The 18,146-nt window shown below is 36.6% G+C and overlaps 1 non-coding gene across 1 annotated transcript; it reads left to right on the top strand.

The window, feature by feature from the left end:
* Positions 1-249: 249 nt before the first annotated feature.
* TRNAY-GUA (transfer RNA tyrosine (anticodon GUA)) lies at positions 250-321 on the top strand. Its single transcript has one exon. It is a non-coding gene; the product is annotated as a tRNA-Tyr (tRNA).
* The last annotated feature ends 17,825 nt before the right edge of the window (positions 322-18,146 follow it).

Raw genomic sequence — 18,146 nt, 5'->3', positions numbered from 1 at the left:
GTCTCATCAATCGCGGTCTCCTCATTTCTTTCTTGGCGTGCGGTTAAAACTGTACGCTTCTAACCTCTGGAACATAACTTTATCCCTGCTATATGATGAAGGATGGGTGGAGCGGAGAAAAATTTTCTCCGACACCGGGACTCGAACCCGTTTTCAGCTCTACATGCTGACGCTTTATCCATTAAGCTACACCGGATTCCAGTTCCGATTGAAACTGAGAAGTGGAACTTGAACTGAGAGGAATTGAAATCCGGTGTGGCTTAGTGGATAGAGCGTCAGCATGTAGAGCTGAAAACCCGGGTTCGAGTCCCGGTGCCGGAGAGAATTTTTCTATGTTCTATCCACCCTTCATCATATGGTAACGCAGAATTCCTGCACGGAAATATCATATGTACTTGGGTACATCACAATAATATTTATCCCTAATAGTTATCAGTGATTTAGTTGGAAAAAATTATTTACAGGAACTCACATTATCAATTTATTAATGCCAAACGGCGTTCGGGTGCGTTCCGATCCAACTAAACCGTTGCTAGTTGTAGATATTTTCAATTTATTACCACATGAATCCCAGTTTATTCTTCGATGAAAACACTGCTAAAATCAGCATGACAAAATTGCATTATCTTAGCATGATTCGGGAGAATAATGAGAAAGTAGCAATTTAATATTTACGACAAAATTGTTAACCGAAAACTAAGTGACATCAAAACTTGAACTTGTTTCCATGCGGCGTAAAGAATATCGTTCGTTGTCTTTACACTGGCCCGTATACACAATTTTAAATTGAGGGAAAGGTTTCTGGTATATCATAGGCTAGTTAAACTGAATTATGCTTTTTATTATTAATTTCCAGATAATACAATTTATTGGCCTACCATTTGGTTAATAATATATTGTGTAAACACTTAAACAACATTATGCATTTTTGCTCCATCTCTTTTACCTCAACTCCTCTCCTCATATGCGCGGCCTTGAGCAGACGTGTCTACGTTCAGTTTCATTTGTCCACATAAATATTTTGGGAAAACAATTTATTAACAGTAATCTCGCTAGAGGTTTTGATTTATCTAGAGAAAATCAAATCTCGAGTGGGATTTAATTGACTATTACACGATTAGAAGAAAGTATACAAAGATTAGAAGAAATAAAGCACTCCAATAGACTACAATATAATATTAATTGACTTACTGAAATTGTACGTATTTCACTGATGTTAGTTTCACCAAAAGGTTTGAACGGAGGCGCTATTTTCAGTTGACTATGCTGTAAACAAATGAAGATCGCAAAGCATGTTTTATAGTGCCGTAATGAATTTGCAGTTTGAAATGTTGGCAAACAAAGAAACAAATGATAGTGAGGTGATAAAAACAGAAGAAAGTGTATATAAAGATTAGAAGAAATAAAGTACTCTAATACAATAAAATAGATATTAACTGACTTGCTAAAATTCTATTTCACTAATGTTACATTCACCAAAATGTATGAACTCAGCCGCCATTTTCAATCGACTATCTATGCGGGAAACAAATTAAAATCGCAAAGCATGCTTTATAGTACCGTAAAGAATTTGCAGTTTGAAATGTTGGCAAACAAAGAAACAAATGCTAGAGTAGTGATAAAAACAAACAACTACTAGAGAAGCGATAAAATTAAACAAATGCTAGGGAAGCGATAAAATTGTGCGATAAGCAGCCATGATTGGTTGAAAGACGTCCTTTCGTACCGTTTTATTGGTCAAAAGTAGTATGACGTAGTAAAAGTTTAATAGTCGACATAATACTTCACTATTTGTTTGTATGCTAATACAAAAATACTGACAAAGAAATAAAGATCTGTGTACTTATTTCATGATAACACAGCACGATGACTGTGGATTCCGCTCATAATTCGAATAATTTAATTTGTCTCTGTTCTAACCAAAACTAATTCGTTAAATAAAGATTGATGCCGCCTGAAGAAAGCAACTCGAACTAGCCTATTTCTTATTAATATTACATATTAGCGATAGGCAGCTATTAGGGAAAACACGGGAATTTTACTTGAAGCAAGTAAAGAGATAGGTTTGGAAGTAAATCCCGAAAAGACAAAGTATATGATTATATCTCGTGACCAGAATATTGTATGAAATGGAAACATAAAAATTGGAGATTTATCCTTCGAAGAGGTGGAAAAATTCAAATATCTTGGAGCAACAACAACAAATGTAAATGACACTCGGGAGGAAATTAAACGCAGAATAAGTATGGAAAATACCTGTTATTATTCGGTTGAGAAAATTTTGTAATCTACTCTGCTGTCAAAAAATCTTAAAGTTAGAATTTATAAAACAGTTATATTACCGGTTGTTTTGTATGGTTGTGAAACTTGGACTCTCACTTTCAGAGAGGAACAGAGATTAAAGGGTTTGAGAATAAGGTGCTAAGAAAAATATTTGGGGCTAAGAGGGATGAAGTTACAGGAGAATGGAGAAAGTTACACAACGCAGAACTGCATGCATTGAATTATTCACCTGACATAATTAGGAACATTAAATCCAGGAGTTTGAGATGGGCAGGGCATGTAGCACGTATGGGCAAATCCAGAAATGCATATAGGGTGTTAGTTGAGAGGCAGGAGGGAATAAGACCTTTGCAGAGGCCGAGACGTAGATGGGAGGATAATATTAAAATGGATTTGAGAGAGGTGGGATATCATGCTAGGGACTGGCTTAATCTTGCTCGGGACAGGGACCGATGGCGGGCTTATGTGAGGGCGGCAATGAACCTCCGGTTTCCTTAAAAGTAATAAATAAGTAAGTAAACGATAGGCATGACTTCTATCACTGTTTCTAACATTTCTTTACGTTTGTAACAACTAATTAGACACGCATGTCTCTATAACTGAACTAAACGCTAGTAGGCACCAAACTCAAATTACTTATTTTTATGATCCACACAAAGGGAAGCTCAAATTAGTTGGTCGGAACGAATATTCCTCTGACTACAATTTTACATTGCAGTTCATTAAAATCATTACGACCTGTGCTTTATACAACAGCAGCGAAGTAAGCATACGTTCTGGCAGAACGGTAAAACAGTTACCTTACTGTTTCATATTACGAAACTTGTTAGGAAAGGCTTGAAATTAATGATCATGACGTCCCTGCGCTTCATATTGCCGTTGTATTTTCTTGCTTATGACAGTAATATAAACTGCCGCCTACTACCAACACTAAACACTTCCACTTTAGCGAACATCTGTCCTGTTGACCGCGGAAACATAACGCATCATTTGAGACAGGGTTGCCCACCTGGATATGAAATGCTAGTCAGCTATGTACGAAGTAAGCATGACGGAGTTCAGTTCCATCTGGCTAAACACTAGTGGAGTGCAAGACCCGTTACTCATTTCTGAATACTTCAAGATAGTGAAGAGCAATGTAATATTGAGAATGAACAAATATAGGTAAAATAATAGAGGAAGAGAAAGAGACAAATAGCTAAAAACATGCAAGGAGAAACATAGGAAGAAATAAAGAAAAACATTATTTAAAAGAAAAAAGGAGAAAAAATTCATTCACTCATTCAATCATTTAGTGTACTGCCCAAGGATAGGTCTTTCACTACAAACCAGCTTTCTCCAGTCTTTCCTATTTTCTACCTTCTTCTTTCGTCATATGATCCATATATCTTAATGTCGTCTATCTTCTGATATCTTCTTCTGCCGTGAACTCTTCTCCCGTTCACCATTCTTCTAGTGCATTCTTCAGTAGGCAGTTTCTTCTCAGCCAGTGACCCAACCAATTCCTTTTCCTCTTCCTAATCAGTTTCAGCATCATTCTTTCTTCACCCATTCTTTCCGATACAGCTTCATTTCTTATTCTGTCTTCCACTTCACAAGTTCCATTCTTCTCCATATCCACATTTCAAATGCTTCTATTCGCGTCTCTTCACTTCGTCGCAATGTCCATGTTTCTGCCCCATACAATGCCACACTCCATACAGAGCACTTCACTGGTCTCTTCCTTAGTTCTTTTTCCAGAGGTCCGCAGAAAATGCTCCTTTTTCTATTAAAAGCTTCCTTGGGCATTGCTATCCTCCTTTTGACCTCCTGGCAGCAGCTCATGTTACTGCTTATACTACACCTACACTCCAAATATTTGAAGCTGCCCACTTGCTCTACATCCTCATTTAGAATTCGCAAGATTATCTTCTGTATTTTTCTTCCAATGACCACAGCTGTGATTTAGCTTCAGTAGCATATCCTATAGTATCATTTGCTCTTCAAAGAAAGAATAAGTCGAAGAAAATTGAATACAAAGGAAGAAAAAAAAGAAAAGGAGAATGACATAATAAAGAGAAAGAGGAAGAAAGATGGTATAAGTAAACAAGTGAGAAAAGTATAATGAAGAGAGACAGAAAATGTGAATGAAAGTGAAAAATGAAAGTAAAAAGGGACAAAAAGAAAGGACAGAAGAAATAAGAATAGAAAGAAGGAAATAAAGAAAGAATTAAGGAAGAAACCGAAGGAAAAAATGAAAGAAAATACAAGAAAAATATGAGAAAAAGAATTAGTTAATTTAGAGAAAGGAAGATGAAAGAAAAAGAAAAGAACTCATAAGGAGGCCAATGGATGGTGAGAAAGACAATAGAAGAAAAATAAAGCGAGAGAGGGGAAAAAACAATAAAAATAGAAGAAAAAAGGTAAAATAAAATAGTAGGTAAGAAAGATGTTATTAGAAAGTCAGGAAAAAGAAACTTTGAATGTAGGTTTTCACGGCTGGCGTTATAGGGATCGATGTTATCAGGGCTAAAAGGGCCGTGGTCTGTTGAAGTGTTGCTACCATACGTTTCATCTGACTACTCTTGAAGACATCATCAGTGGTGTGGCACCCAGTCGTTCCCGGCACGCTAAGGAGATCTTTGCTCTTCCGTGTTCCACACCACTAATGATGTCTGCAGGAGTAGCAGACGAAAAGTATGGTAGCAACAGCTCCAACATACCACGGCCCTTTAGCCCGGATAACATCAATCCTCAGGAAAAAGAGTTAGAGGGAACAAGATAAGATGAAACAAAATCTATTAGAACATTAGATATTACCAAATTTAGGTTTTATGTTTCGAAGGTTGTATGCAACGTTCGTAATCACTTTATATAAAATGTTCAATTTGTTACAAGCTCTTTCTCTGAATAGTTTTGCTCAACAGAAATTCAAGCTGTAATCATTAACTCAGTGGTAATTCGTGTAGAAAATAATATAAGGACTATTTTGAAGTTTTTCTCGTTTATGGGAATTTTAAACATTACATACTACTGCTTTGTAAAATGACACTTGTAACAAACCATTTCCACTTCTTCTTTTTCTTCTGCTTCTTCTTCTTACTATTAAACCCCTCCTTTTACCGACTTACAGTCCAATGCAGTGTAGGGAAAGATGTCTCTGGACTAATACCAGGCTGTCTTACAACGCAAGCCTTCCTGAACGTGTGGCCATCACAGTTTACAAGACATCTGCGAAGTCGTCACAGTATAAGTAGAAGATTATTCCTTATCTTGTCCCGTGAATGGAGATAAATCTCCACTCAGCCTGGAATCGAACCACTGACCTCTTTGTTGGGAAGTGTAGGCCCTACGCGCTGTTCATTAAGCCATAGCGGTAGTCAACATCTTAAAATACCGGTGAAACACCACATTAACACACAGTACTCACATATTAATATTATAATTTGGATTCTGACTTAGCAGCTTCAGAATTTGTGCATCCTTGGTACGAGATTCGGCCGTCCACTGCGTCTTTCCTGCTGGCAGTGATAGATGTTATACACTCAGTGACAAACAAATAGAGACATGACATGACATTTTTGCTGCGTTCTCTCTCTGTGTGCCTAATCACATGCTTGTACTGGTACTATATTCTGTTAACACTCAAGACTGGTCCACAATAAAACGGGAACGAAAACGACATTGACAACGGAAAAATTGTTAAAGTACAGTTATTTAAATGTGAGTATTCACAATTAACGAGAACCTTGCCGGAGCCCGAGAATGGGAAAGTGAGAGTTGTCCAAATTTTAACTTTGCCGTTCTCGTTATCGATCACAGCCTACTAGATTCATTCTGTTGTCATCAAAAAGGCTATTTGATCGTATAATTTGTAGCAAGGAGGCCGTGACTTAATTTCTTCTTCATCTATTGCTTGTAACCCAGAAATTCAGTAGAATCACTTCCAATATATGCCACGAGTACATGTGCCCAGATTATCACGTGGATTGAAAGCTTAAATATAAGTCATGAATTTTGAAGTTGCTTTATGTTGGCTGGCTTGTACTCATGAGGGAAACCCATTGGTCAGTTATACACAAATAGCAACAGAATGCGTAATATCGACTTTATATTATAGGCTATCGTTACTAACATACATATCGATATGCATACCGTTTCCATTCTCGGTTTATTGTGAATCAAAAATTTTCACCTTCACGTCCTCTGCTTTCCGTTCTCGTTCTGATTTTCGTTCCCGGTTTATTGTGGACCAGACTTTATTAATTATAGGGTCTAAAAATCTAATCGAAAATCATTTTCTCTACACTGAATTAAGATGCAAGTTGTTTACCCAGACTACAAAATGCAAATTTCAGAATTATAGTTACATTGTTAGTAAAGAACACTGGTTCTCAATCATTTCTTGTTCACGGCACACTATCCAATGTAGAGTTTCCGCGGCACACTAACGTACTAGTTGGCAACAATGCAAAGCCTCGGTATAGCGCGCTCACAGCTTTCCTTCACAAGTGAGTTGTTTGTAGATTTGCAGTCGTAAAGCTATTTTGTCCATATTCTGGCATATTTTGTGGTTGATTTTTGATTTCACGGGTGTTATTTGCGTTATTTTGTTAATCTAACTTCAGTGTGGATAAGTTTTGATTAAAAGGAGAAAAGTTGAAGAAGAGTCAGAAGAGCAAGCGAGACTATTCTCTCTCAACGTTAGGAATTTTCAAGATATAGACTATCTTTATATGCTCTAGTACTGAAAAGGATCTCTCAACAGAGACACTAAACGCTAGGATCTGATTACCTCAGGAAGTATGTCTGCTAAGGCTGAGTTTATCAAGGACCTGTGCAATTCAACGATACTTCCTTTGTGCATATCTTGTTTCCTAAACATCACAGATAGCTCACTTTTCAACATAGGAAATTACTAGAAGTTACCATTACTCTCTATCAAATTTGGAAGTTCCCCTTCCGAAAGTTTTTTTGAAAATCTGAAAATGTCTGACATCTGAAAGGCGGAGGAATTGTAGCTCAAATATTTCACTGAATCTGTGGTTAATGTAGGCCTACTCAAGCGGACAGCGCCATTTTTAAAATGTGTTATAAACTCTCCAACACTGTAAATTAGGATGCAAAATTGAACTGCAAATAATTAAATCGGTGGAAGTAGTGTGATTTTTAATAATTGTTGTGATAAGTGCGTAAGAATAATGTTATTTTCTAGTTAAAAATAGAAAAAGATGTCTGTACGAAGCAACTAAGAAGTTTACAGCACATTTTTAGCTCATAATACTTGCCAATTAAGGAAATGATACTTCTGAGTGGTTCATTCTCTATTTGTATTATTTCTTTACCTTCAAACTAAAGAAAAAAACGTATTTACAAACAACTTTAAATTAGTGTAACTCTGAAAATATTGAGAATAGGAACTATGTTTATATGACATTTTTTGCTCAAAATGTCTTCAGAAATAAGCTCCGTAAAGGACGGTAAATTCTCGTGAATCACCCTGTATAATGATTTCCTATCTTCGCTTAAAACAATTTCTAGTTTTATTCTCTTTTTAGGAAGCAAGTCGTTTTCCGTATAACAGACGGCAATTTCAGTTTTACTTAAAATGGAATCGAAGTCTTCCCTGAGTCATGTAAGATGAACAGGGAAATTTTCGATGTTATGCATACAGAAGGTAGAGTAATATCAACAACTTTCTCTGAAGAGCTTAAAAGAGCGCATCGGAGTGGAAGAAAATTAAAGAGAATAGATATAAAACGGAAATTGAAATCGAAGTCCTACAATTTTGAAAGTAGGCCTAGATCTGCAATGACCCACTTGTCGGCAATTTAAGTCATGAACTTAAATTACTGTGTAGCCTGTTTCCTTTTTCTATTCACAACGTTTCAGGAGCCTGCTGTTACAGTTTCATCTTGTGGAAGCTAAACTGGGATATCGTTTTATCTAGTATTTCTGCCCTCTTTGTAAATTTGAAAAATAATGACCCAAAGTCTGTAAGAATGATAATGCTTTCTGCACTGCTTGATGTAACTGACAGATTATTGTAGAACCAAGTTCAATGCGTGGGCGTAGGAATGCACAAAAATTGCTCGGGGATATTTTCGCGCACCTGAACTTGAAGCTCGGTATGTTGTACTGCCATAATGGCTGCTGCCCCATCATAATTCTGTGCAACTAACTTTTTCTCACAATTAAACTCCACCAAGGCATTAAAAACATGCTGAGCTAGGGAATTCGCGGTACGGTCCTCACATAATGTCCCTAAAACCCCCGAATCTTTCCTCAATACAGTAGGCCTACTACCGTCGTCGTTCACATACCGATAAGTACGATCGACAGATGTGATTTTGTAGCAACACTGTCGTTTCATCTAAAATAATAGCAATATTTAAGTCCATATATTTAAAATTAACTGAAATTTATGTATTTAAAATTAGTTTTAAGGTCCATTCATCCCAAATAAGGTGAGAAATAATTAGAATTACTTTGCTTCCGTTATTAAGGGCTCTCTCAAACAACGGAGACCGGCCACTAGGCCTATTTTTTATTATGGAGGGAGTCGAAGGCCTGCACCGTAGACTGAGATTTACTGTGCTTACTTTCTTTGATAGGAATGATTGAAGCCTTTGAACTCCTTTCCGTCCTCCTGAGAGTTCTACAACCTTCTCTGATCGATGCTATCTGTATGCAAGACACGGTGCTACATTCTGCTGCATCCTATATTGACCTGAAGACCGCATTCCCGTACGTATCGTGATTCACTATTTGGTGTCATCAATCGATTCAGCTACGCTACACATCACCCAGTTCCGACGGAGTCCGCTACGAAAGTCCTTCCGTTCCTCTGGGACTTCTGCAGCTTCCTCAGATAGATACCATCTGTAGGCAAGTCACGATACATCTTGTTGAAATTAATGAAGGCGAAATCAGTCCAAGGTTCAACGCAGAAAGTTACCCAGCTTGATTGCGGAAAAAACCTCGGAAAAACGCCATCGAGGTAACTTGCCCACACAGAATTTGTATCAGAGTCCATTCGTTTTACAATCAGACATGCAACCCTTGTTCCAGAGCAGTGGACTACTAGGTCTATTTCTTGAATAATGATGGAAGTTTCTAAATGAGTAACGGCTACAATCCGTGTAATCACGTATGCTGTTACTGCACGCACTGACCTGCAGTTGCACAATGCACATAGCCATTACCCTTTGTACAAACGATTAGGGTAGCTTAGTTTAGGTTAGACCCTAGTTCAGTAGCAATGTTAGAGGTTTTAATGAGGCGATAGTTATCTCTTGTATGAACGATTAGATTAGCTGGACTTAGATTTGTCCCTAGTTCAGAGGATTTAATGAAGCGATATTATCCCTTGTACAAACGATTAGGTTATCTTGATTCAGCAGTCCCTAGTTCAGGGACAAGGTTACAGGACTTAGTTATTCCTTGTATAAACTATTAGATTAGCTTGGCTTGTCTTAGCTTAATTCCTAGTTCAGCGACAAGATTAAAAAGTTTAATGTGATTTGATTCATGGAATTAAAGGTATGGCTAGTAGATACTTATTTTAGGAAAGATTAGGTTAGCTTACAAGCAAACATTCTGATGGGGACAGATAAAGTTTCTTTTTCTTTCACCATGTTAATAATGTCAAAAGAAGTGCTTATACAAATTTGGCCACTCGACCGCAATTACGAGGGCAGTAAAAAATAAATTCTCCAGGGACCGTTAACAGAAAGAAAACACAATTTCATTGGAAAAATGTATTGGAAGGGACACAGCAATTGTTGAGCTATTTTTCAACATATTCCTCCACCGGAATTGAGACATTTATCATATCATGTGATCGACAGAGAGGTGCAGACGGCTGTCAAACGCTGGTTCCAATCCCAGTCGGCTGACTTCTAAGACACAAGGATACAAAAATTGATTCCATGGTATGACAAATGTCTCAATTCCAGTGGGGGATATGCTGACAAACAGCGCAACAATTGCTGTATCTGTTTCAATAAATCTTTCCATGAAATGGTGTTTTTTTCTGTAAACTGCCCCAGGGAAAATCACTTTCTGGACGGCTTCGTAATTGCGGCCGAGTGGCCAAAATTTATATAATCACTTCTTTTGACATTATTAACATGGTGGAAGGGACAAATTTAATTTTATCTTCCCCCATTAGAATGTGATAGGGTGGGATAAGTTATCCTTCAAATGCAAGAAGTTTGAATATAATAGTGGAAACATCTTTCATAAATGTTAAGTATCTGACTGTTGTACATATCATGAGTCATATTGGTTGAGTTAGACCAGATACCCTTTCAGATACTTCATCATTTCACGTAAGGGTTAAGACCATCTTCGACACAACAGTATCACATATTATATCCATCATTACGTCTCACCTAGGAAATAAGGTCATGGTAGCTGAACAATCTGAGCAACATTACGATTTGGAGATGAGACCTCAGTCTTGTAATCATTTAATTACATTTCTATGACAATACAACTAACCTTAATATGCACCAGTAATATCTTGTTTCTGCTGCAACTGCTGCAAGAAGCAGTCATTGTAGGTATTTGTCCTGTGTTCAATGTGTCATAAGCGACCACTTACTGTAGGGATATAATTGGTATGATTGTAATTCGTATGATTATACTTAATGTTTAGAGTGACACTATTAATACTGTAAATCTAAAATGTATTCCATCCTCGTAACTCGTGCAGACTTGACCTAGAGATTATAGTTTGACTCATTTATACTGGGGTTAATCATTAAAAGATTATCTGTCAAAGTCCAACGGCAGGTCATCGCACTGGCCACGGCGTGGGTACGCCATCGAATAGACGCGAATCACGAGGAATTCAAAGGTCATCGTAGAGTCATTGACGCGAGCCTATAAAACGGCGCGGCGATCGCTGGAGGATCATTATTATCATTATTATTATAATGTAGCTCTGCAGTCAGCAGAATTGTTGGGAGGGCGACGAGTAGCCCACGTGGCGACGAGTAATCATCATCATCATCATCATCATTTCATTTCATCACTTGTACTACGCCTTGTATTTCAAGATTGATTAATAAACTTAAGTATTGGCAGCCCTTGGTTGTTTAAAGGACTTAAATATTTTACCAACCCACCTACAATGCACTCCAATATAAGTTATTCCAACAAACTTAATCACAAATGCATGATGAGTCGTTTGTAACCACAAATCACACACAGAGTTTGTAACTGATATTTTCTCTCCTCTAATTTTTCTATTTTTAGCCAATAACAGCTTGACATGTCATCATTTTAACCTCCTACGTTAGCTATGACGTAATATAACTAATATAAGACAGTTCAGAGAGAATATGTGCACAGTCTAGTATGTACAGTAGTGGCAAAAAAAACCGGACCGACCCTTGAAGCTGATTTCAGAGCCTTGTTCACTCCAGAGCACGATAGACTGGTAACTAAGACTTTCGTGGTTCGAATCCTACCTGGGAATGAAACTCTTTTTTGTTCCTTATTCAAATTTATTTCCAATATTTTTCGATTGCTGGTAAAATTCATGTTCTGGGAATAATAATTTAATTAAGTAGTAAAATATCGCTGGTAACTAAGACTTTCGTGGTTCGAATCCTACCTGGGAATTAAACTCTTTTTTGTTCCTTATTCAAATTTATTTCCAATATTTTTCGATTACTGGTAAAATTCATGTTCTGGGAATAATAATTTAATTAAGTAGTAAAATATCGCTGCAATAGAAAAGTATTGGAAATAAATTTGAATATGGAACAAAAAAAAGTTCCTTCCCAGACAAAATTCGAACCACGAAAGTCTTAGTTACCAGTCTATCGTGCTCTGAGTGAACAAGGCTCTGAAATCAGCTACAAGAGTCGGTCCGGTTTTTTTTTGCCACTACTCTACATACACTCACGAAGCTTGGGGTGATTTTTTACATTTCTCGCGATACAATGCTCCAAGCGGTTAGCAACTGAGAGTACTAGAAACAATAGTCTGTGCGATAGTAGCGATCCTAATGACTAGCAATTAAAGTTCAACAGTCATTGGATGCATATTCCCTACGTACTGAGCTTCGTGACTGTATGTACTAGACTGTTATATGTGAATTTTATTTCTTGAACTGCTCTTGTAGCGGAGACAGCGTCTTGTTCTTATAAAGGAATACGTTATTTTTCATATAAGTAAACACGTCACTGAAAACGGATGTGGTTTATTTGTAAAAGTGACTAATGTAATAATAATATTTGTCATTCAATGCAATGTACACTGTCAACCTATGAAACACGTATTATTATTTTAATAGGTCTATTTTACGACGATTTCGATGGTTATCTAGCGTCTTAGTTAAATGAAGGTGATAATGCCAGCGAAATTTGTCCAAGGTTTAGCGCTGAAAGTTACCCAGCATTTGCTCATAATGGGTTGAGGGAAACCCACGGAAAAAACATCAGGTAACTTAGTAATTCTTCTTCATTAAACATTCCATATTCATCCTCTTTTACCATCTCAATTCCCCGAAAATGCAATGCTCTGCTCTTTCTCAGAAGATTAGGGCTTTGCCAGACAATAACTACTTTCAGGCACAGACAGTGATTTCGTACTGACGTAGTCAAATTGAAGTTATAATTATAATCATGATTGAGTTTAATCATTTCATTATATTTTAGTTATTATTATTATTATTATTATTATTATTATTATTAATATACTTTTTACTTGAAGCAAGTAAAGAAATAGAAGTAACTCACGAAAAGACAAAGCATATGATTATGTCTAGTGACGAGAATACTGTACGAAATGGAAATATAAAAATTAGAAATTTATCCTTTGAAGGGGTGGAAAAATTCAAATACCTGGGCGCAACAATAACAAATATAAATGATATTCGGGAGGAAATTAAATACAGAATAAATGCGGGAAATGCCTGTTATTATTCGGTTGAGAAGCTTTTATCATCTAGTCTGTTGTCAAAAAATCTGGAAGTTAGAATTCATAAATCAGGTATATTACCGGTTGTTCTATATGGTTGTGAAACTTTGACTCTCACTTTGAGAGAGGAACATAGGTTAAGGGTGTTTGAGAATAAGGTGCTTAGGAAAATATTTGGGGCTAAGTGGGATGAAGTTACAGGAGAATGGAGAAAGTTACACAACACAGAACTGCACGCATTGTATTCTTCACCTGACATAATTAGGAACATTAAATCCCGACGTTTGAGATGGGCAGGGCATGTAGCACGTATGAGCGAATCCAGAAATGCATATAGAGTGTTAGTTGGGAGGCCGAGAAGTAGATGGGAAGAAAATATTAAAATGGATTTGAGGGAGGTGGGATATGTTGATAGAGATTGGATTAATCTTCCACAGGATAGGGACCGATGGCGGGCTTATGTGAGGGCGGCAATGAACCTCCGGGTTCCTTAAAAGCCAGTAAGTAAGTATTCTACTTATGGCTTTTAAGGAATCCGAAGGTCATTGCCTCCCTCACGTAAGCCCACCATCGGTCTCTATCCTCAGCAAGATTAATCAAGTCTCTACCATCATATCCAACCTTCCCCAAATTTATTTTAATAATATCCTCCCATCTACGACTCGGCTTCCCCAAAGGTGTTTTTCCCTTCGGCTTCCCAACTAACACTCTATATGCATTCCTGGATTCTTGCTACTGTTATTATTATCTTCATCTTAATTATAACAATAACCATCATCATCAGCAACGCCATAAAAATTGCAAGACTTTCAAGTTAATAAAGATTCCTTTTTTTGCTGAATGAACTTATTAAAACTTTATCTATTGCTAGACAAGTGAAGAGAGACTAGTCAAGTAGTTGACATGGCGATCGAAAGAATGAACTACACATAAATAAGTACAAGAAAAGGAACATAGCCTACACTGTGCACAGAGTTAATATCAAAGGGAGAATTTTTTTTTCTTTCTGCCAGTTATCAAAGTTGATTCCACTGTAGTTATAGACGGAAATGCTATCACAGCGAGAACAGAATGTGATATAAAAGTAAAAATTTGAGAGCCCTATATGTGTTACATTTATCTAACAATATTAATGAGTTAATTTTAAAGCAATTCATTTTTTTACCTAACAATTATTTTAAGCCATTATTAAGAAATTTGTTTATAACACATTGTAAAATATGTTCAATATAACGTTTCCTCAATGCATTGTTGCACAAATAGCTTAATGAATGAAACTATTGCCCTCATGTTTAAGAAAGGAGCGGAGATATTCGATTATTGCTTAGGTAATACGACCTTCTTATCAAGAGATAAAAGTCTTTCATGGGAGAATACGTGTTACTTCCAAGAAACCCAAAAATTTTAGGAAAATAAACTTGAAACACAGACGTTTCTCGTTTCGTAATATTTACTAGTAATCGCACAAATATGAACCACATGTTCATGTGTCAAAAACCACAGAATTGTCGCTGTCGGTGGTCGAGCGGAACTCACACGTTCGACACGCCGACCACACGCCAACCACTCGCCGCCGACACCGTACCCTTGGAAACGACAGACGCTTTTACACAGTATCCTTGGAAACGATAGACGCTTTCTTGGCAAATAGCAAGCTTGCGGTGCGGTTGTCTGTTCGATATGGATTTCAAGCGACCACAAAAAAGAAGTCCGCGTGTGGTCGGTTCCGCCGACAGCACAACCACACACAAACTGCAACATAATCGCAAAGTTGTCGGCCGAGTGAGTTGAGTCTATCTACCAGGAAATAATGCTCAGTTCCATTAACACGTCAATACGTTGCTAATGCTGTCATAAAGGTGCGTTTTCATTGTACGAACCGAAGATGAGATTTTTTCTTTCTTCCTTTCTTAACTGTATGTTAGGTGTCTAATCTTCACTGTGGCATAAAATCGTTATGCTGATAAGCGTAATTATAGCATACGGTATGGACTTAAGTACAATGAGTAATCGCCAAGTAACGGAGTAATAACGCTAGTCAAGTCAGAGCCGAAGAAACTTTTATAATTATGACAGTGTTGGTATGTACTTTGTAATATATAAACTATAATTATTATTACAATTAGATTCTTGGGTATTCCATTGTGTCCTGGAACTTAACTTCTCCAACGTTTCGTTAACTACATACAAGTTCCATCATCATGGCAGATAGGCAAGACCAGAGAGGGTCGCCTATTCTACAGAGTGTAAGGGGTATAAGTGCCATTATTTTAACTGATGATTATTCATGTCATAAGGAAGAAAAAATGCCCTTACAATTTTTTCTAATTGCAATATTTAACCAATTATTAAAGTTTACAATATTAGACATTTTGCAACGTTGCTGGATGGGGAGGAGTGGGTTTATAAGTACACAGTACAGCTCAAGCGGATACAGACATACCGGTACAGATTCTCTGTTCTAATGCAGGAGTGGACCATGATAATACTATTGTTTACATAAAACGAGCAGCAAATACAAACTTTCAATCTCATTAGTTACAGGGGTTCCCAACCGGTGTGTCTCGGAGCCCTGTGGAATGTGTCGCGAAATTTTGGAATTTTATTGAAAAATACATTTTATGCCATACAGAAAGTCTCTTTACAACGCATTTTTTTTATTTACAACGAAGTCCTTGATATGATACATTTTATTTTGAGACTGACTTTACCAATGAAATGTGAACACCTACAACAATGCTCAGTTTAATTTTTCTACCTGGTGATAAGTCCAATGAAAATGAACACCTGCAACAATGCTTAGTAATTCGTTTAATCCTTCCACTTAGTAAGAAACAGAATTTAGAATCGTCAGAACGTATTGGTCAGTTTCGGTATAATATATACGTGTAAGCGTGGTGGGAATATAATGGTGTAGCAGACCTTTGACTCAAACTCGTTTTCTACTGCGCATGTCGTCACTTGGGAAGCAGCAGCGGCGCGCTAACTCGCGCCGCAGTGCTCGAGGAACAAAACAAACAGCTGTTGTGTGTACGTGCACGGTGTTAATTCTTTGTTTATATATATTATATTGAATGTTATTCTTGTATCAGTACTGCTATTAATGTGACACATGCTATTAGTATGCCTGGATGTGCAGTATCTGGTTGTTTTGAGTTACAATCGAAAAACAAAAGGAACTGACGTAAAATATTATAGGCTTCCGAAGAATGAAGACTTGGCAAGACAATGGTTGCATGCTTGTAGAAGGGAGGATGAAGTCAATTTACAGTACGATGAGTTTTCTCTCATGTTACTAAATTTTATTTGCTTCGCAACTCATTTGCAAAATATATTTTCATGTTAAACTCATTGTTTGACTTATTCCATAGATTGCTTTGAGGGAAAAGAAAGGGGGTAAAAATCTGAAGACTTAATGTTGTTTCAGCTCGAATATGTTCACTTCATTTTGAGGAGTCAAGTTACGAAGTACCTTTAAAGCAGAAACTCCTAAATTATGAACCAAAAAGCAGTCGTAATCTGAAAGTAGACGCGTACCCACAAAAGCTCTGGCGCAGTCTTGAAACGAAAATCAACAGATAATCTGAGATTGGACAGATGTGAAAAACGGAGAAGGAGAAAAGAAATTCATGACATTATTGCCAATAGTTCATGTACTCTTCAGGCCACTTCAAAACCAATTCAGACGAACATGTATCAGAGGATAGTGCATTAGACTTAAATAACGAAACGTGAGTAATTGCAGCATTATAATAACTATTAACTGGTATGTTCCTGTGTATCATATTGTTAACATTTTTCACATATGAGTCGCTCCGCAGAAGGGAATAATTTTCTCATAGTTCTTCAAAACTTTCCAAGCTAAAAGGACTTCATTACATGTCTCATAAAATGTTAAAGCTTTAGTATCTTTTAACAACTTCCAGATAGAAAAGGCTTCATTAAATGGAAGGATTCAATTGTCTCGAATGTCAATAGAGGAGCAAAAAAAGGCGTCAATCATTGGGCATAAAATAATTATTTTCTCGCTTAACCCTAGCATTATCACGGTTTGGAAAAAATTGCCCACCCTTTTTATTTTCTAATTTTTTTTTTAATTAATGAAATCTGACAGCTTTCACCTTTACTCTATTTGTCTCTAACATGATAAGTATGCACACATGTGTACTGTTTTAGATTTAAAATATAGCAGACTAATAATTTGAAGTATTTGTTAGTGGACTGATTTTACCCACCCTTGGCATTTCATATGACCTACACTTTTATAAACATTTCCTAGTTTGAATTCTGTGATTTTTGTCCATTGTTGTAACTGTTTGTAATGCCGTTAAAGTCGTTTACTGTTTCAATTCTCCACTTTACCATTTACTTGCAGTGTAGAAACTTGAGTTGGTAAATTTGTTCTTTCTTTATTGGTGTTTATTCAAATCTAGTTGTATTCAGGGATACAGAACATAGACATGAGTTGTTTTGTGGATAATAGCAGTCTTAATATTTTGGATGAAAGTGATATTTAATAATAATAATAATAATAATAATAATAATAATAATAATAATAATAATAATAGGTAATAATAATGTTTTATTCTCGCTGGCAGAGTTAAGGCCATAAGGCCTTCTCTCCCACTCAACCAGCCTTAATCAATACAATACATATTTAAATTACAAATATTTACACTACATTTAAAAATATTCTCCAGCAATATTCTTCAGTTTTAACGACTAGTAGACTTATAGTGCTATTGGAAATTGATTTACCGGCGGGGTTGAAGAAAGAAAGTGGTAGTGAGGAAGATAATACAGAAGTGGTTGGTAAGGGTGAATTAAGGTCTATTTCAAGTACTAGCTGCTAACAGGAAAGCCGTTCACATTACGAAAATTAATGTCAGATGTGGAAATTGTGGACTTCATTTGTGTAAAAAATATTCAGATATTAAAATTGTGTGCAG

Source organism: Periplaneta americana, chromosome 14 (assembly GCF_040183065.1).
Source record: "Periplaneta americana isolate PAMFEO1 chromosome 14, P.americana_PAMFEO1_priV1, whole genome shotgun sequence".
NCBI lineage: Eukaryota > Metazoa > Arthropoda > Insecta > Blattodea > Blattidae > Periplaneta > Periplaneta americana.
The sequence above is the reverse complement of the archived record's forward strand: the minus strand, read 5'-3'. Positions and strand labels throughout refer to the sequence as shown.